The sequence below is a fragment of the Rhinoraja longicauda genome, chromosome 4 (genome assembly GCF_053455715.1).
Source record: "Rhinoraja longicauda isolate Sanriku21f chromosome 4, sRhiLon1.1, whole genome shotgun sequence".
Lineage (NCBI taxonomy): Eukaryota > Metazoa > Chordata > Chondrichthyes > Rajiformes > Arhynchobatidae > Rhinoraja > Rhinoraja longicauda.
In genome coordinates this window covers 75,664,251-75,685,992 of record NC_135956.1, presented here as the reverse complement: position 1 = coordinate 75,685,992, position 21,742 = coordinate 75,664,251, and the positions used below count along the sequence as shown (strand labels likewise).

Below are 21,742 nucleotides of genomic sequence, written 5' to 3'. Positions count from 1 at the left end.
AAGTTACTGGAGACGATTCTGAGTCAAGTCAAGTCAAATTTATTTGTCACATACACATACACGATGTGCAGTGAAATGAAAGTGGCAATGCCTGCGGATTGTGCACAAAAAAGAATTACAGTTACAGCATATAAATAAAGTTAATAAGTTACTATAGTGTAGACAAAAATTTAGTCTCTGGAGTTATAAAAGTTGACAGTCCTGATGGCCTGTGGGAAGAAACTCCGTCTCATCCTCTCCGTTTTCACAGCGTGACAGCGGAGGCGTTTGCCTGATCGTAGCATCTGGAACAGTCTGTTACTGGGGTGGCAGGGGTCCCTCATGATCTTGCTTGCTCTGGATCTGCACCTCCTGATGTATAGGTCCTGCAGGGGGACGAGTGTAGTTCCCATTGGTGCTTTCTGCCGAACGCACTACTCTCTGCAGGGCCATCCTGCCCTGGGCAGAGCTGTTCCCAAACCAGACTGTAATGTTGCCGGACAGGATGCTCTCTACAGCCCCAGAGTAGAAGCAATGAAGGATCCTCAGAGACACTCTGAATTTCCTCAGTTGTCTAAGGTGGTAAAGGCTCTGCTTTGCCTTACTCACCAGTGCTGCAATGTGCGTTGCCCATGTCAGATACTGTGTGATGCGGACTCCCAAGTATTTAAAACTGCTCACCCTATCCACAGTAGACCCATTTATCTCCAGTGGTGTGTATGTCCTTGGATGTTTAGCCCTTCTGAAGTCCACAATCAGCTCCTTCGTTTTAGTGACATTCAAGAGGAGGCTATTGTCCTGACACCAGAGTGCCAGATCAGCCACCTCCTCCCGGTAGGCCTTCTCATCGTTGTTGGAGATCCGGCCCACCACCACAGTGTCATCAGCAAACTTGATGATGGAGTTTGAGCTGAACCTGGCCCCACAGTCATGTGTGTGCAGGGAGTACAGTAGGGGCTAAGGACGCAACCCTGGGGGGATCCTATGTTCAGGGTTTACATGCATTTGGTTAGACAGAATATAATTAGGTGGAGTCAGCATGCTTTTCTTTGGGACTTGACTTGAGTTTAAGAACAAGTAACAACCAGGTTGACAAGGGCAGGGCCACAGACAGAATCCACATGGATTTCAGCAAGACCTGATGAGGATCCCTGGGATAGGCTGCTCTGGAAGGTTAGACTGCATGAGATCCAGGGAGAGCTGGCTAACTGGATAATGTGTGGGAAGAAAATGCAGATGCTGGTTTACATCGATGACAGACACAAAATGCTGGAAATCCATGAAAATTACAATTCTGAAATTTCTTTGCATGCATGTACAAACTAGTCCAAAGGTCTCTGCCTGGAATGCACTGTGAGCTGGCAGGCAGCTTTCCAACACCTAACTCTTCATGATATTCAGCAAGAGTGTTTGAACTAGGGGTAATTGCTCAATATTTGTGAGATGTGTTTTAAGGAATCTCTTTAGACAGAATATAAAAGGAATTCCAGACAACGCCTTGGCTGGTGAAGGCATTGTTGTCGATAAGAGAGCAATTAAAATATAGGTAGACACAAAATGCTGGAGTAACTCAGTAGGACAGGAAGCATGTCTGGAGAGAAGGAATAGGCGACGTTTCGGGTCGAGACCCTGCTTCAGAATTAAAATAAGATGTGTGAAAGTAGAGAATTGCAGGAGGGCAGTTATCTCACGGGGAAATCACAAGAAGAGGCGAGTAAAATCAGAAAAACATTTGTAAATAAGGATTAGAACATCGGAAAACAAAACATTTCTCAACAACAATCAGTGTAAGCAAGAAAGACTTTGGGGTGATGGGAGAATGGATCCATGTAAAGATTTGAGTAACAAAACTTGTAAAGAATAAAAATTAAGTGGGAGTGAAATGCAAACAGCTGAAATTAAGAACAGGTAACAGGTACAGGATCCCAGTATTGTTATGCATATATTTTTTTTAATTAATGTAATTAAAGTTGCAGCATTTAGTATAGATATTAATCTGGCTTTAGATGGGCAAGAATAAAAATTACATTTCTGGCTTGTGATTTTAAAAAACAAGTAGCATTTTGTATACTGCTTCCCAGGAGATGGGAATAAATGCACTTAAAGCGAGAGTGTACAATGTTATTTGAAGTCTACAGCATAAAAACAGATCATTTGGCTTTGATGGTTTATTACGCAATCTATGCTCTATATGAGCCTTCTCCCGCTAGTCTCAACTAGGTTCTTACAGAATTCTTCATCAGGTTAAAGACAAAAAAAATCAGTCAGTCAAGCAATATCTAAAGAGGAAGAAACAGAATGAATGTTTGAAAAAAAAAGATAATTAGAACGGGGACGATGAGAAAATAAGCTAGTATTAAGTTGCAGGGAGGGATGGGACAATCTTTGATCGGGTAAGGCCAGGATTTCCCCCAGGTTTAGCAGTAAATTAATCCATCTGGTCAATAGGAGCAATTGGGTAGAGAGCTCTTTGTTCAGGGGATCAGGGGAATTACAGAACAAGAACACAGAAAAAGCCGTTTAAAAAATTGCAAAATACAGAGCAGCAGGTCATGTCCAACATGTCAAGCTACACTAATGGAGAGGCAAAGCTTGGTCGCAGACATATGGTTCTGAAATAGGTGAAAAAAAAGTTGCTTTCAGTTATTGAATTTGGCATCAGGTCTGTAAGGCTGCACAAGCACAGGTGGATGGCAAGGTGCTGTCCTCATTTATATTGACTCATGTTGTAATACCGCAGAAAAGCACAGAGTGGGATCAGAGTGGATATAGGAACTGCAGGCAAGATTGCCCTTGGAGACTGCACACAGGTATTCCATAAAGCAATCACACAACTGTGTTTCCTTTCACCAGTAGAGGTGGCCATATCATGAACACCAAATGCAGTGCACTAGATTGGAAAATGAGCAAGTAAATCATTGCATCACCTGCAAAGACTGTTTAGTTCCTTGTGAAAGGAAATATATGCAATCTCTTGCAGGTGGAGACGGTGGTGCAAACCAGGGAATTGTAAAAGGAATGGCCCCTTAGAAATATTGAAAGGAGAAGGGAAAGTCTATTTGGTGATGGAACCATGTTGAACATGACAGTAATTGTAAGGACGACCCATTGAATGCAGAGACCAATGGGATGGAAGGCAAGGACCAGGGGAAAGTGTTCCTTATTCTATCCAAGAGGCAACAGGGGCGTGCAGAGATGATGGAAATAGCTAAGATGTGTCAAGGGTTCATTAACAATGGTGGAAGAGAAGATGTGATTCATGTAGAAGGACAACACCTCAAAGTCTCATCATCAGAGTAAATACAATGGCAATGTATTTAAATACAATGGCAATGGGAACTGGATACATTGGCAAATATTTTGATGCAGTCTTCAAAAGAGGACTCAAAAGACAAGTTAATTTTGCTTTCAAACTCTATCCTGCACTCATGTTCACATGGCTGGTGGATACTGGAAAATGGAATGGATGCCATACAGAGGTTAGGATGGGCAGAATTACAGTCAAGATGCCTGTGGGAATCTGTAGGCTTGTAATGAATGTTTGTTGCTGGCTCATTTCCTGAGTGGAGATAAAGATCCAGAAAGATGTACCATGTTACAATGAGAACAGGGTGGAATTTGGAAGCAATTTTTTTTTCTTTTTTCTGAGTTCTATATAAAAGCAGAAAGCTGTATTAACACAATTGAGAAAGAGTTGAAGGAGAGAACCCCAAGAACAAACAAAAACTATCCCTCAATGAGATACAAAGTGCTGGCAATATCTGTGGTGAACATGGATAGGTAACATTTCGAGCTGAGAACCTTCTTCAGACCCAAAGTCTTTCTTCAGTCTGAAGAAGGGCATCGTCCAGATGGGAGGGAGGGGGGAGGAGAGGGTGCTGCACCAATGCAGGAGAGGTTTGGGCACAACGGGTCCATTTGGTCTAGTTTTTCATAAAACCAGGACTACCTCACAAAACTCAAGAGCTGAAAGCAACAAACTTGCTTTCGAATGCCTAGTAAAAAAATATAATCATTGTACTTTTATGACTTGGCTTGAGTGGATTAATGTAGCTCTTTTTGAGATTAATGCGTCCATCAATTAGCTCCACTGTCATAGTTGGGTGTTCTTGAGTTCAAATCTTCAAGTCTTCTATTCATATAAAATACAGATATATTTCGTGATTTTTGGACTCTTCTAGCTTAATGAATATTCTGTCAATTCTCAGGCTGTAAACAGGCCAGCCACGAAAAGCCCATATGGTATTTCAAATTTGAAAAAAACATACGTCTTTTACAAATCCAGTTCAAAATAAAGCACAACAGAGCAAGGAAATCTCCACAAATAGGTTTCAAGCCACATTAATTATAACTATTTCTTGTTTAAAGCATAGAACATATAACTAGGTTGAGTTATCAACTTTTCAAAACATAAATCAATTTACAATATTATTTGAGTGTGAAAGCAGGTTACCTCTCACCCCAAACCCATTAGTAACAGTTGCTGCAATCACATCTTTTTTCTCATTTACTAAAAATAATATTCAAACAATGAATTATCACAGATAAAATCTGAATCTTACCATGTGACTTTCCTTAATTATTGAATTAAGCTAGATTGCTAAGCCATATTAAATGATTGTCCACACGCATCATCATTTGCAAACTATCATGCGTGCTTATGACCAATTTATAATTTCACGATAATTAAATATTGTCCAATTCCCAGCACTCCTCCACTTTTCTTCACAGTATTGACAGAATGGTTTTGACAACCAGTTACCTCCGCCTTCAACCAAATAGCTCCCAAAGCTGCTGCTTCAATTGACGTCCAGGATATACGTAGCACCAGTTTTTAAATGTTTAAATAATTTTAAAAGTTAGGAGACTGAAAACACACATAATTAAAAACATTTTTATCTAACGCAAATCAAGCTTTAGTGATACAGCATGGAAACGGGACCTTTGGCCCACTGAGTCCGCGCCGACCAGCTGCCTGTTATGCTGAGTTACTCCAGCATTTTGTGTCTACCTTCGATTTAAACCAGCATCTGCAGTTCTTTCCTACATATCCACCCACATAAGTTCTATTCTACACATTCGGGACAATTTACAGAAGCTGATTAACCTACTCGTCTTTGGAATGTGGGAAGAAATCGGAGCACCCGGAGAAAACGGTCAAAGAGGGAATGTGCAAACTACGTACAGATAGCACCCTTGGTCAGGATCAAACCCAGGTCTCTGGTGCTGTAAGGCAACAACTCTACCACTACTCTCCAATCATTTCATGATAGGATTAAGAGAGAAGAGATCAAAACACTTAGCATACAAAAAGAGAAGTTTCATTAATTAATGATCGTGACAGAAAAAGCTCAGATCATTAACAGTTCAAAAAAGCAAGTAAGTTTCTTTTTTTTCTCCTGGCAGCCAATTCTTTTCATTCTTTCAATAGTCCCACTGTATTTATGCCACATAAACCTGACATGGGTTCAGCAGGCTCATTCCCCAACCCAAGAGCTAGGACATTTGCACAAGTGTGTGCTAACCCATTGGGGCTCATGCAGTCTACCAGTACAACATAGGTGTCCTCAGGCTCGACTCTGCTGAACTGCCTCCAACGTGAGCTCAATTTGTAGGCTAAATCTCGCTGATAGATATGCGTGGTTCTCAGCAGAAATCAGCCCTCTCAAAAAATCCTTATTCCAAATAACATCCACGGAAGTATAAATACATCATAAATCATATATTGAAATATACTAGAAGCTACTTCAAAAACCAGTGAATTTTGTGGCTGCAAATTTCAAATTGAAACTCTCCAATCACCTCATAATGGGGCTAAGCAACTGGAGAGATTATGAAACAGGATCAAACCACTTACCATAGGAAAAGAGAAGCTTCATTCAGTAATGATGGCGACAGAAAAAACTTAGATCATTAACAGTTAAAAAGATCAAAACTTTGCATAAAATAGATATCCAAGGATAACAGCAAAATTCACGATTTGAAACAGCTTCAGACAGCAGAACAAGCTGCAACAATTTCACTGACCAAGGAAATTGCCTTTCTGCTCAAACAGGATATTAGTGAGCTTACTTCCTTAATTTTGCTTTTGCCAAGGGGTTGGAGATATGATAAAAATAAAACTGTTGTGTGTCATATGTCACACAAGGTTTTTTTTTCATAAAACTGTCAATAATTTCCTTACTTCCAAAATAAAGTGATTCATAACTGTCTGCCTTAATGCAATTATGAAAAGAGATATTGGTAATAATTCTGTTTCTTACTTAAATAACCTAAAGAATTGTGAATGTGTTGAGAAACTTTGATATTAAATCCTTTCTTTACTTTTTACATTAGATTCTGAGCATGTCACAATAAGTTAAGTCAGTTTTTTTTAATGCATTCAAAATTTACTTATCATAGATATTACAGTTACTCTTAAAATTAGCACTCAAAATTATACAACTGCCTGGTTAGCATGATCAACTCAAACAAGGTAAGCATGTAGAAAGGATTTGCAAGTCTTATACGGTAAGGCACATATTGTTGAAGACCAAATGTCACTAAATTTTACTGGTATAGATTAACAGTACCTGAAAAAGCAAATAATGATTGGACACGTTTATAATTAGGTTCTAAGAATATTGCAAATGAATTCTGGTTATTCCATCATGTGTACAAGATGATAAAATACAGATTTAACAGGATAGGAAAATAAGCCCATAGGATCGGCTTAAAATACTGGGATGATTTTCACTGAAAATAAGCTGGAAGCAAATGTAATTCTGGCTTTTCAATTATGAGCATTTTTGTCAAGGGAAACAATGTTTTTATGCAATACATTGATGGATCAAAGTGTTTCTTAGATTGTCTTCTGAAGTGCAGACATTGTGGTGGAATGCAGGGCAACTGTTGAGAAAGGGTCAAATTGAGATGATTATAAGGCTGACACTAAATTTGAGACAATCTGACAGATAGTTGCTGACAAATCTGTCACTCTTGACCATCTGCGTGGAGTTGATGCTTTATTTTGGAGAAGGGTCTCGACCCGAAACGTCACCCATTTTCTTCTCTCCAGAGATGCTGCCTGACCCGCTGAGTTACTCCAGCATTTTGTATCTACCTTTATATTGGAGAGTTCTCTTCCGATTCCCAGCTACCTTTCAGATTTTCAAAACCACCTCTTCCAAGCATCACTTTGTCAGATGATGTTAACAGGAGCTCTCTCGGATTTATCTCCACAGCACATGTGAAAGTTGCTTTCAACTGCCTCTCTTCCATTCTTCCCTTGAGCTTTAGCCTGTTCTAACAAAAATCCTCATGAATCTTTATTATTTCTGCAGGACCTAAACCATTGTGGAATGCAGCAGAGTTTGCTGGCTTAACAAGAAGTTTGGCCTCATTGTTAAAAGACCGTCTCTCTTTAGTCCTTTGGCAATTTTCATTTGCAATTTTACTTATTATTGTTATTTTTCCTAATGCTATGAACTGCTTCTTCCCAGCAACCACCAGGCTCTTGAACACTGCACAATACTAACCTCTATCTCAGCAATTATAATCTACTATGGGACTTTGTTTAGGTTGCACTATGAACTCTGGTTTTGCACTATTAGAGTCTGGTTACCTCTTATTACCGTTATTAACATTGTATTATTGATTGTGTATTTATTTGCGTGCTTTGCATAAATGAGCCTGTAAAGTTGCTGCAAGCAAGAATTTCATTGTTCCGTTGCTAGTACATATTACAATTAAACGCTCTTGACTCAATAAACATGATAAATGCATTTTAACATTCTCATGATACATTTTACAAACTTCAATTGTATTCATAAATAAATGTGCCTTATTTTACCAATACAAAGACAGCAAATTTTTCAGCGGCTTAAATGCTGCAGCAAAAACATCAAAGCATGAGATTTTCTGCTGTTTAAATTCAAAAGAGAACATTTTTTTAACTTGGTTAATTGAAATAAAAAAGTAAACACTAGATTAATTGATCCTTGCATTCAAATAGTACATGCAGTAATAAGATGAATCATCGCCTACCTTAAATATTTGTGCTGTTAGCAAAGGAAATGGAAACAGTATTTACTGTTCTAGTTAAATGAATATGAGCAATCCATTGAGTCCACAAAAACTGTTTCTATGTGTATGGGAGGAGTTGGCTGCGCCTAACGGCTGCGGCTCTCTGGCAGTCTGTTGTCTTTTTTTCTTTTTTTTTGTTTGTGTTGGTGTTGGGATGGTTTTTGTTTCTGTTTTTGGCTGTGTATGTGTGGTGGGGGTGTGTGGTGGGGGTGTGGGGTGGGGTGGGGGGGTGGGGCGGGGGGAAACCTTTATTTTATTAGGTCTCTTCCCCGGGGCGCGGCTCGGCTGCGGGCCTTAACATTGCCGGCGCAGCTCGGCTGCGGGACGTTTCAGTGCCCGGTGCGGCTCGGCTGCGGGCCTTAACATTGCCGGCGCAGCTCGGCTGCGGGACGTTTCAGTGCCCGGTGCGGCTCGGCTGCGGGCCTTAACATTGCCGGCGCAGCTCGGCTGCGGGACGTTTCAGTGCCCGGTGCGGCTCGGCTGCGGGCCTTAACATTGCCGGCGCAGCTCGGCCGCGGGACGTTTCAGTGCCCGGTGCGGCTCGGCCGCTGGACTTAACATCGCCCGGTGCGGCCGCGGGACGTTTCAGTGCCCGGTGCAGCTCGGCCGCGGGACGTTTCAGTGCCCGGTGCGGCTTGGCCGCTGGACTTAACATCGCCCGGTGTGGCCGCGGGACGTTTCAGTGCCCGGTGTGGCCGCGGGACGTTTCAGTGCCCGGTGCGGCTCGGCCGCGGGACGTTTCAATGCCCGGTGCGGCTTGGCCGCTGGACTTAACATCGCCCGGTGTGGCCGCGGGACGTTTCAGTGCCCGGTGCGGCTTGGCCGCTGGACTTAACATCGTCAGCGCTGTTCGGCCGCGGGACGTTTCAGTGCCCGGTGCGGCTCGGCCGTTGGACTTAACATCGCCCGGTGTGGCCGCGGGACGTTTCGGTGCCCGGGGCGGCTCGGCCGGGGGGCCTTCCATCCCCTTGCGGGGGCTGTGCGTGTCGTTTGCCTCGGTAGGGGTCGAGCTGCCTGTCCGTGGGTGCGGGGGGGAAGAGAGGGGAAGTTTTGTTGCCTCCATCACAGTGAGGGGGTGTTTGGAGTCACTGTGATGGATGTTTGTGTTGGGGTCGGGTGTCCTGTGTTCTTTTCTTTTTGCTGTATTTTGTGTGACTGCTGAAATTTCGCTCGGTGTTGTGCCGAGTGACAATAAAGTGTTGTTATGTTATGTTATGTTATGTTATGTTATGTTATTAATCCAGCCACATCGGGAACAACCAAAGGGATAGAAAAGAAAGTCATTTTGGCATGGCAGAACTGTTCTTCTAAAGTTGAAGAGGGGTACTTTACTCCATAACTGGCATTAGAGCTATTTTTTTAAAATCACTACTAATATTAATACATTGCTTCAGTAGCACCAAGAGATAACTTTATTTCACATCTGTCAAACACATGAAATGGCAAAGTCAATATAGTATACTGTAGGTCTATTCATTGCACTACATTTACCAGCTTTTAGTTTACAATTCAAATTCATGTGAAATTCCTAACCAGTCAGCTGACTGAAACAATGGCAAATACCAGATAACGATGCCTAGCTAAATATCCAGATTACAGAAACATAGCCACTTTAATATTACATGCTCCTGTAAAACTTGTCTACCTCCAAGATCGAAGAGTCATTGTAAGAAATACCAGGGAATGCCAATTTATGTCCAATATACACAAATCAAACTACGCGATCAGAAATAAAACGTCCTTCATATTGCATATCCAAATCAAAGAACTCTGCAATGTGAAATTGTCTATTATATCAAAATACTCATGTAATTTAACCATAGATACACAATTAACACACGATAAATAACTTTCTGTGCTCCCAAATTGTTTTCAAAAGATCTTTTATACTATTCTGATATGTCAACACGCAGAATTTTTCCCAAATGTGCCCATCACCGTTAAGCTAATGGATCTGTAGTAATGTAATTTATCCTAATGACACAAGGAACAGATACTTCCAAAAGAAAAGATACAAAGTGTTATAGTAACTCAGCAGTTCGACTATTTCGCGGAACGCTTGCACTCGGTTTGCCAGGCCTGCTGAATCTCCCAATTGCTATTCATTTTAACTCCCTTTCCCATTGCCACAATGACCTTTCTGTTCTGGGTCTCCTTCTCCAGAGTGAAATCACACACAATCTGGAGGAACAGCACCTCATGTTCCGCTTGGTTAGCTTACAACCTAATGGTATGAACATTGAATTCTCCAATTTTGGGTAGCTAAGCTACAAACAACCCTTTTTATTCCCTCTCCTCACCCCACCGTCTCCCCCTCCAATGTGCCCCACCTGGACTTGCACCCATATCTCCCCTACCATCTATATTCCTTCTTCTGGCTTCACAATTTGCACATCTTCTTTCCTTATTTCACACTTTTAGCCTTTTCATCTCTGTTCAACCATCTGACCATTAAAACCACTCCTAATCTGTATCCACCTATCATTCACCAGGGTTTGACCTGCCCCTCCTCTCTTCCAGCTATCTTCCCCATCCATGTTCTCCAGAGATACTGCCTGACCTGCTGAGTTACTCCAGCACTGTTTTTTTTAAACTTCAGTATGGTCTCAGCAACCATCTAGACCTTATATGCCCAGCAAGGAACACTGAAAAATGACAGAGTCATTTCATTCCCTCTTGGCTCTTATAAAAAACCTTTAAAAATGTACCGGTGAAGATGTTAAAGATGTTATATGCTTTAGTACATTCATCCCTCGTTCTTTCATTTATGGTATCTGTACCATTGCCCAAGATACTTAAGGAGATCTAGCAAATCCAAGCAATAAAATTGCTGTAAAAGATGAAAGATCTCAAGGGTCATTGTCTCCAAATGGGCATCTAAAATAATACTGCAACGTATGAAAGATTTTATATTCTTCCACAATATTGTCTACTTATTGAAAACTACAGCATTGAAACAGGCTCTTTGCTCCACCAATTCCACCCTGACCATCGATCACTTGTTCATTCTAGTTCTCTATTATCCCACTTTCGCATCCACTCATTGCACATTAGGGGCAATTGTACAAAGTTCAATTAATCTACAAACTTGCACCTCTTTGGGACATGGGAGGAAACCACAGCACCCACAGAAAATCCATGCGAGAACATGTAAACTCCACGCAGACAGCTCCCGTAGTTAGGATCGAACCCAGACCTCTGGCCCTGCAAGGCAGCACCTCTACCAGCTGTGCCACTTCATTTCCCTCTTCAATGAATACTGATTCAGAAAGTTACACATCTTCATCCTCTATCCCCAGGCTACAATTGGTCACAGTTCTATATTTGTAATAAAATATTGAACTATTATCTATATTCACGAGGATCAGATATTTATTATCAAATTAGAGAAGGGTTCCAGACAGGTAAAAACCAAAACTAACAAAAAATTATTGTGCATTCTCACATTATACATTTTTAATGCTCCATTCTTAGCTTTTTAAAATCATGACTGGAAAATGATTGTCAGAAATGAATGCACACTTTAATAGTGTTCGACCTTATTAGGATAAAAATATACTCCAAACTAAATCTATTTCTAACAGTCTTAAGTACATTCCTTACTAGCCTGTGTGTGTGCTTTGCAAAGATGCTTCCAATTTAAAAAAAATTGAATGATTAAATCAACTGAAAAATGTAGTTTTAATTGCAGGGATGCATGTTTTCTGGAGAGTCAATAAATAAAGAGGGATATTTTATAAACTGATCAACCATGAAGGAGTTGCATCAAATAGTACTTTACTACTGAAATGCAATTACATTTTAGCCAAGGAAACCCAATTTTGAGTAAATTGAAATTGCAATCAACTCCAAAGTCATGTGATTTTCAGCAAATTGCTCAAAACGGTCATGATATTCTGCTTGTTAATGAAGTATTCTGTTGTAGATACAATCTCTGTGGAATCATGCATTGACATTTAAACTTAAACCTTTTACACAATTCTCACTTTTAGAACCATTAAAAAAAAGGTTTTCTTGATCAAAATTGACCGTCTTTAACAGCATAGCAAGTCATAACTGCTTCTGAACAACTTCTCAGACTGTACAAAACAAATCTTGTACTTACGGGGAAATATTTCCACAATACCTGAGAATATATATATATATATTCACCCTTTTAAAAAAAAATTATTTCGTAAGAGTTTGAAATTCTTTGAAGAGCTATTTGTAATTATGTGAACTACAAGTCTTTTTAACTGTATAAGAAAATAACTGCAGATGCTGGTACAAATCGATTTATTCACAAAATGCTGGAGTAACTCAGCAGGTCAGGCAGCATCTCGGGAGAGAAGGAATGGGTGACGTTTCGGGTCGAGAGAAGGGTCTCGACCCGAAACGTCACCCATTCCTTCTCTCCCGAGATGCTGCCTGACCTGCTGAGTTACTCCAGCATTTTGTGAATAAAAAGTATTTTTAACTTCCTGGTTTTCTGACAGAGAATCCCTCATTAGCAAATTTCCTGGTTACTGAGTACATTGTTGAAATTTGTCAAGTCTAGCTGCAAATTAAAAGTAATTTCAGAACAGAGGAAATCCTGGGCCTGTTAAATCACGGTGGGCTTCTAACTTCAAGATCAAGAGTATTCAGAGCATTTAGTTACACCATATAAATTTTTAATGTTGAAGCATTTTCTAGTTATTGGTGGGGAAAAATCAAATCAAGTCACTGACTCCTTCAATTGTTTGTTCCTCCCCTTGTCATGGATTAATATAATTAGTTCATTCTGTTTCCATACAGTTAATTTAACAGTCTGTATGCAGATCTGTATTAACCTTCCATTATCTTTGGGTCTGAATCAATTTCCACTGCAAGCCATATTCCAATGTCCTTTTTTAATTATCTACTTAATTAGATCTTTTACTCTTTTTGTGATTGATGGAAAGATACAACATAGAAACAGGGCTTTCGTGTCCACACTGACCATCGATCACCCATTCACACTAGCTCAAGATTATCACACTTTCTCATCCACTCCCTACATATTAAGGGAAATTTACAGGCTAATTAACCTACAAACCCGCACGTCTTTGGGATGTGGGAGGACACCAGAGCACCTGGAGGAAAGCCATGCGGGAGAACACAGGGAGAACATGCAAACTCCACACAAATGGCATCTGAGGTCAGGATTGAACCCGGGTCTCTTGTGCTGAGGCCACAGCTCTACCAACTGTGCCACTGATTGTTCCTACTGAAATAACACTACATTGAGAAATGTATTCCAAAAGTATTCCCTTTCCGTAACAATGGCCCTGATTTTGCTGTCTGTGGAGAACAAAAGACAATGTCATTCATTGTGCTAGCAGTTGCTCCAACATTTTTAATAGAGTTTTGAATGGTAACTATGTCATTGGGATATTTTATATTTCAAAGAATGCAATCGAATAATTAAATGTTCAATGCTTTGAAAGTTGTTTGGAAGTAATTAAAATCCAAAACACCGTTAAAAATGTACTTACACTTAAATGAAAAAGCTCGAAAAGATTTTCAGTCATATTTAGTGCTATCTATTCAGAGGACCTTCACGTATCTGAATTTTCATAGCAGATCCCTTGGTGAGGCTCCAACATAAAACCTGCCAGTGAGCATAGAAACCTGGACAGTAATTTCATGATTTCTGTAGCTGATAATGCATGTGGATCCAAGAAGTTACTGCCATATTTTTAATTGTTAACGTTAAAATATTATTGTGCAGCAAGGAACTGCAGATGCTAGTTATACACCAGACATAGACACAAAATGCTAGAATAACTCAGCAGGACAGGCAGCATCTCTGGAGAAAAGGCATGGGTGACGTTTTGGGTCGAGACCCTTCTTCAGTCTGAAGATGGCTCTCGACCCGAAGCTTCGCCCATTCCTCTCTCCTTAAAATTTTCTGCACAAGATCAACAAAATTAGTCAAATGAACAGCTATTTTGAAATAAACTAGCCGAGCTGTTTAATATAAAACATCCTTTTTGACAACTTTTACAAGTTCGAGGAGAAAGGCCTGAAAGAAGCTGCCTGCAATTCATTACGCCAGGATATTTAGTTTAGTTTAGTTTAGTTTAGACTAGACATGCAAAATATTTCACTGAAATGATTATGTTGACGTATGAAGTTTGCCATAGCTGAATTGAGAGGTCATAAAAAGATGCTACAATGACTGGTTAGATTGGATTGTCCTTTCTAAAGGCAGTGTGCAAACTGGCTGCTATTACACCAATATAATAAAAATGACATTTTGGAAATAGTTTTTCATCCTGAAATGTACAGTTCAGTGTAGTTTAATGTCACATGGACTGAGGTACAGGGAAAAACTTTTGTTGCGTGCTAACCAGTCAGCAGAAAGACAATACATGATTACAATCGATCCATTTACAGTGTATAGATACACGATAACGGAATAAGGGAACGATAAGGGAAGTTGAGTTCAGTCTTGCTTTCTATTCATCAAGAATCACAGCACCAAAATACTAATTGTGTGAATCCAAAAGTCTCAAAAGACCAGAATTATTTCAAAAGAAAGTGCCATGTATCTGTGAAAATATAAGGTAAAATGATCATGTATATTTTTATTTTGGCTTTTAAAAAGAGAAATCTAATTTTCCTTTATGTACAAATACTACCGAGAACATAACCAAATCACAAATGTATTCCTCTGCATATTAAAAATCTTACATATGCATGAAAGGTCCATCTACTGCTTCCATCATAAAGTCCTTTGTTCGTGTTTAAAATGATTATGGAAACTTACATTCTCCTGTCAATGAAGCTGCTGGAGATCACCACTGATGGCATTATTAAACTTTTGCACATGTATGTGAACAAGCCAATTGGATGAGAAAATTGAATAGAATTACTTTAAATAACAAACAAATAAATTTCTGTGTCTTATCCCATAATCCCCAATCTTAAAATACATTTTCACTGAAGACAGTTTAGTTTCGTTTAGAGATACAGCCTGGAAACAGGCCATTCAGCCCACAAGTCCACATCAATCATCAATGACCCATACACTAGTTCTATGTTATCCCACTTTCGTATTATACACATTGGGGGCAATTTACAAACCAATTAACCCACAAACCTGCACGTCTTTGAAATGAGGGAGGAAACACGAGCACTCAGAGAAAAACCTACACGGTCACGAGGAAAACGTACAAAGTCCGCTCAGACAACACCCATAGTCGGACTCAAACCTAGGACTCTGGCTTTCTATCGCTGCGCCACTGTGCTGACCAAATATGACATGTTATATTTGACTACACATTTCCCTGTGCGTTCTACCACCAAAACTAATTTTCACTTTTTTTTTCTTAATCTTTGCAACGTTCTCTACCTTATCTCTTGCCATACTCCAATAGCACTTAGCATGAGGAATTGCATCTAACTTCACTCTTCAATCTCTTAGCTTCAATCTAACACCATCATGGAACAACTGGAGAAGTTGCCTCTCTTTAAAATAGATGTTCTAATTCCCAAAATTAATAAAAGGGTTGCAGAAGATAGTAAGATACTATTCATTTAAACAATAAATTTAATATATTCATTGTAAATTTGAAGATCTTCTAGATTAATTTCATCCCTAATACTGTCAATTAACTCAATATGACGAATTGCAGCTGAGTGGGGAGTTGGGCCTGACATCTCGGTACGGTAGCGCAGCGGTAGAGTTGCTGCTTTACAGCGAATGCAGCGCCGGAGACTCAGGTTCGATCCTGACTACGGGTGCTGCACTGTAAGGAGTTTGTACGTTCTCCCCGTGACCTGCGTGGGTTTTCTCCGAGATCTTTGGTTTCCTCCCACACTCCAAAGACGTACAGGTATGTAGGTTAATTGGCTGGATAAATGTAAAAATTGTCCCTAGGATAGTGTTAATGTACGGGGATCGCTGGGCGGCACGGACTTGGTGGGCCGAAAAGGCCTGTTTCCGGCTGTATATGATATGATATGATATGATCTCACAAAAGTGACCAATTGCTCAAAATGTTACATTAGAATTCTAAACCATAAAGGCTGTTCTCTATAGTTCGAGTAACTTAAATTCAGGGAACTCAACATCTATGAGGCAGTCCCTGACACTTAAGCTGTCCAATCTCTACTATTCTGCAAGCAGCCTTAGAAAATGCCACATTCTCTACACCCCACCCCCACCCATTAAAAATTGGTTCCATTTTTTCAGACCTAATTTTACAAGAAACCATTATTTTCCATCCTTGGAAGATAGATATTACAAAAGCAATAACTACTGTTTGATGATTAGATACTTTAGTCCAAAGAGATTTCCCTTTATATTTTGTAGATTTCCCCAAAAAACAAACCCACTGGAAATGTAGTCACTTGAGGGCCAAAAGTAATTCTGTTTTGATTTACATTGGTTTTTGGAACTCAAGTTTCAATTTTGTAACAAAAGCTTTTCACTACACATGACAATAATAAACTAATTTCTGGGCATAATTCAGAAGATGCAGGATCATTTCATTCCAAAGAGGAAGGATGATTCTGAGGGGAGTAAAAGGCAACCGTGGCTGACAAGGGAAGTTAGGATGGAATAAAACTAAAAGAAAAGATGTATAACATAGCAAAGAGTAGCGGGAAGCCAGAGGATTGGGCAACTTTCAAAGGACAACAGAAGGTAACAAAAAGGGCAATACGGGCAGAAAAGATGAAGTATGAGGGGAAGCAGGCCACGAATATAAAGAAGGACAGTAAAAGCTTCTTTAGGTATGTTAAGAGAAAAAGATTAGCAAAGACAAATGTGGATCCCTTGAAGGCAGAAACGGGTGATATTATTATGGGTAACAAGGAAATGGCAGAAGAGTTGAACAGGTACTTCGGATCTGTCTTCACAATGGAAGACACAAACAATCTCCCAGATGTACTAGAGGACAGAGGATCTAGGGACAAAGAGGAACTGAAAGAAATTTGCATTTGACAAGAAATGGTATAGGGTAGACTGATGGGACTGAAGGCTGATAAATTCCCAAGGCCTGATGGTCTGCATCCCTGGGTACTCAAGGAGGTAGCTCTAGAAACCGTGGACGCATTGGTGATCATTTTCCAATGATCAATAGATTCAGGATCAGTTCCTGTGGATTGGAGGGTAGCTAATGTTATCCCACTTTTCAAGAAAGGAGCGAGAGAGAAAATGGGGAATTATAGACCAGTTAGCCTGACATCGGTGGTGGGGAAGATGCTGGATTCAATTATTAAAGAGGTAATAATGGCGCATTTGGATAGCAGTAAAAGGATTGATCCAAGTCAGCATGGATTTATGAAGGGAAATCCTGCGTGACTAATCTTCTGGAATTTTGTGAGGATGTGACAAGTAAAATGGATGAAGGAGAGCCAGTGGATCTAGTGTATCTAGACTTTCAGAAAGCCTTTGATAAGGTCCCACACGGGAGGTTGGTGGGCAAATTTAGAGCACATGGTATTGGGGGTAGGGTGTTGACATGGGTAGAGAATTGGTTGGCAGACAGGTAGCAAAGAGTAGGAATAAACGGGTCCTTTTCAGAATGGCAGGCAGTGGAGAGTGGAGTGCCGCAAGGCTCGGTGCTGGGGCCGCAACTATTTACAATATATATTAATGATTTGGATGATGGAATTAGAAGTAACACTAGCAAGTTTGCAGATGACACAAAGCTGGGTGGCAGTGTGAACTGCGAAGAGGATGTTAGGAGGTTGCAGGGTGACCTGGAGAGGGTGAGTGAGTGGGCAGATGCAGGGCAGACGCAGTATAATGTAGATAAATGTGAGGTTATCCACTTTGGCGGCAAAAACAAGGTGTCAATGGTGTCAGATTAGGTAAAAGGGAAGTGCAACGAGACCTGGTTGTCCTTGTACACCAGTCACTGAAAGTAAGCGTGCAGGGACAACAGGCAATGAAGAAAGCTAATGGCATGTTGGCCTTCACAACGAGAGGATTTGAGTATAGGAGCAAAGAGGTATTTCTGCAGTTGTATAGGGCCCTGGTGAGACCACATCTGGAGCATTGTGTACAGTTTTGGTCTCCTAATTTGAGGAAGGACATTCTTGCTATTGAGGCAGTGCAGCGTAGGTTCACGAGGTTAATCCCTGGGATGGCGGGACTGTCATATGAGGAAAGATTGGAAAGGCTGGGCTTGGATTCACTGGAGTTTAGAAGGATGAGAGGAGATCTTATAGAGACGTATAAAATTATAAAAGGACTGGACAAGCTAGATGCAGGAAATGTTTTCCCAATGTTGGGAGAGACCAGAACCAGGGGCCACAGTCTAAGAATAAAGGGGAGGCCATTTAAAGCTGAGGTGAGAAGAAACTTTTTCACCCAGAGAGTTGTGAATTGGTGGAATTTTCTGCCACAGAAGGCAGTGGAGGCCAATTCACTGGATGAATTTAAAAGAGAGTTAGATAGAGCTCTAGCTAGGGGCTCGCGGAATCAAGGGACATAGGGTTGTGGATGAGCAGTCATGGTCACAATGAATGGCGGTGCCGGCTCGAAGGGCCAAATGGCCTCCTCCTACACCTATTTTCTATGTTTCTAAACTAAAACTGAACTTTGTAGAACTAAAAATGCACTCTTTGGCCATTTTTAAACCGGAAATATACAAAATGTTACTTTTCATAAGATCTCCTTGTGTCTGGCAATATGTCACTCCATTCCAGGTTGCTGTTTCAGCCTTCTGCCAGCTATTCTAACAAGTGCATGTGAAAATCAGAAAATGTTCATCCAATATCGATGCGTAATCAAATATCAATATAACTGGAAAAAGTGGTCAAGACAGAGGGGAATGTTTTTAAGACAGTAGATATTCCAAGAATGGTTATTCAATACATGAATCCTCACCTATTCTGGACAAGAGGACTTAGATCTGATCTTCATGAGATTTCACAAAAACAAAATACAACAGCATTCAAAGAATTAACCCATTTGACTAAAAAAAGTGACAGTTGCAGTCTATCCTGAGTCCAATATCAAGTATGCAAAGTTACGACAAAATGTAAGTACAATGTGACAAAATCCAGTTTCACGGTCTCAAGGTCAGTTTTTTGTCACAAGTGCCAATTGAGGTACAGTGAAATTCGATTTACCATTAATTCAAGCTGTCAAATCAGGCAGCTCATGTGATTGACAAAGAAAGGCTTTGTCTAGTTCATTATTGATATTTGGAAAGGCCCCAGGAAGCTAAAAAAAAAAACCCTGCAGATGCTGGAAATGTGAAACAAAGACAGACAATGCTACAAATACTCAGGAGATTAAATAGTGGAACTAGAAGGAGAAACAGGGTTAATGTTTCAAGTCAATTAATTTTCTGGTTCTAATTAAAGGTCATCAGTGGAGTATGGGGAGAGGGCAGGAATGGGGTGCTAATTGTGAATGATCAGCCATGATCACATTGAATGGCGGTGCTGGCTTGAAGGGCCGAATGGCCATTATCACCTCCTTTCCTCTCAGCAGGTGCTGCCTGACCTAGTGAGCATCTCCAACATTTTCTGCTTTATATCAAGAAGTTAAATAATAAGAAAAGTACTGCTTCAACTTTTTCAGGCAGGATTGGAGATAGAAATACATGCCATCTTGGAACTGGTATGCAGCAGTATTACATATAACAGGCTATGGAAAGTTATTTGTGTGAGGTCAGGAGTTAATTGTACAAAACTGCAATGCCATAAAAATGGAACATCATCTTTTGATAAACAAGAAAATAGGATCCAGGAGTATGATTCTATATGATCCTTGCTGATATATGACATAATAAACTGATTGATTTGGCCAAAACAGACAAATAATGTATTTACAATTTTAAAACCCTATGAATTTCTTAAGAGTATTATCAAAAATAGGGCAAAAATTTCCTGGCTTAACGTTCCTAAACCAGATACTCAGTTTAGGTCTTTCTGTACTGCATCCATAAACATTCATTATTCTGGAAGTAAATTAATTCTGTTTCTGAAGAAAGGACATTGCTTTCTACTTTGCTCTACCCTGGATTTCATTCACTTTTCTAAACTCATGTGGTTTCATGGAAGATTGCCATAGGACAGGAAGTGGTAGCCAGGGACTGGACAGATTTCCAAATGGAATATACTCAGTTGAAAAGAGTTCCAAATGAAAGCCCAAAGTTTCAAATGTTTTAATATAAACGTACATAAGTACATTACAAATATTCTAACTGGAAAAAAGATAGATGGCAAAGCTGTACTCTCCACTGCTAGAAAATTAAAGCATCCACTGCAAAATAATCACATTTGGAACAGCAAAATAATTAATGCAAAATTGCAATTTTTATAATGGAAAATTAATTTGTGCTTAATTTCTTAACAGTTTAACGGATGCCCTGAATTGCAGGCATGTAAATATAGCCAGTTCAATGAAAATAATCTAGTGACAGTGATCCAGCAATATGTTCCTCACTTGCTTTCAAAATATCTAACATCATAGGTCAAATATTTCAACCCAACATCTACACAATGATCTTGTAGTTGTAATGTTAACGCACATTGATGACACTGCCAATTTTCTTACTATATATTTGGGATGCTGACCCTGTGACAAATTCTGTCTCACTCATTAATTATTGCCAGGTGGGGAGATGTCGACTGATTGAGGCTGGTGACTAACATGGAAACCCTTGGCAATGTTTGTTAGCCGTGTTCTTTTCTTTATGGTGTAAGGAGTAGCCCCATAAAACAGCTGGGAAATCCATGTCAATCATCAGGGAGGAAACAGAAAGTTAAAAGCTGTATTTAAAAATTTGAACCAGCTTCAGTCTTCATTTAATGATTTAACCCAGAATATCTCCCCTTGTTGGCTAGTATTTTGGGCATACAATTCCATGGCATACAATTCCATTGAGAAATTCATCTCAACCCAATGTCAGACTGAGCCAGAGGCCATGGAATAGTCCAGGTCTTACTCAGTTAGAGACTAACCAGCATTTAGCAGCCCTATTATTAAACCAATAAATCTTGACAGAAACGGATCACAGAACAGTAGGGACTGACTGTCAATTCAAAGCCAGAAAATTATAGCTCCCAGCAATGCCACAGCACCCAACTTTCCTGGCAAGCACAAAGTGCTGGAGTAACTCAGCGGGTCAGGCAGCATCCCTGGAGAACATGGATAGAAGAGATTTCGGGTTGGGACCCTTCTTCAGCTTGATGCTTCCAGTCGGGAAGTTCCTTGTTTCTGATATTTTGATGCTCCACTGCAAAATCGCCTCAAGGCCTGCCTACTTTGAAGAAGTTCTTTTAGTGCCTTTCCTTGGTTAAGCGGAATCTGCATTTCCTGGTTTCTACAACTTTCTTGGCAGTTGGAAGATGGCCAGATCAACGGCTGGCAAGCAACTTCAATCCAGCCAACCTTCAAATGGAAACAAACATAAGGACCAGCAGTCGCTGATCGTGTCTAGGAGTACAACTGCATAGATTCCTGAAGTGGTGCCCCAGCTAGAAAGGGTGAAAAAAGGCTTTTGGCACGTTGGGCTTCATCAGTCAGGGAATGGAGCACAGAAATTGAGAAGTTATGTTACAGTTGTACAAGATGTTTGTTAGGATACACTTTAAGTATTGTGCTCAGTTTTAGTCACCCTGCTACAGGAAAGATGGCATTAAGCTGAAAGAGTGCAGAGAAAATGTACGAGAATGTTTTCAGGATTCAAGGGTCTGTGCTATAGGGAGAGGTTGTGCAGGCTACAAC

At 40.2% G+C, this 21,742-nt stretch overlaps 1 protein-coding gene across 10 annotated transcripts in view; it reads right to left on the bottom strand.

Moving 5' to 3' along the window:
* Nucleotides 1-21,742, bottom strand: part of sgk3 (serum/glucocorticoid regulated kinase family member 3) — an 85,944-nt gene that overhangs the window by 37,395 nt on the left and 26,807 nt on the right. The window contains exon 1 of one of the 10 annotated variants that reach the window (XM_078398104.1): nucleotides 5,837-5,969. The exons of the other annotated variants lie outside the window; for them this stretch is intronic. The gene's annotated coding sequence lies outside the window, so the exon portion shown is untranslated. Of the gene's footprint in view, nucleotides 1-5,836; nucleotides 5,970-21,742 lie in introns of those variants that run through there. 10 annotated transcript variants of the gene reach the window in all.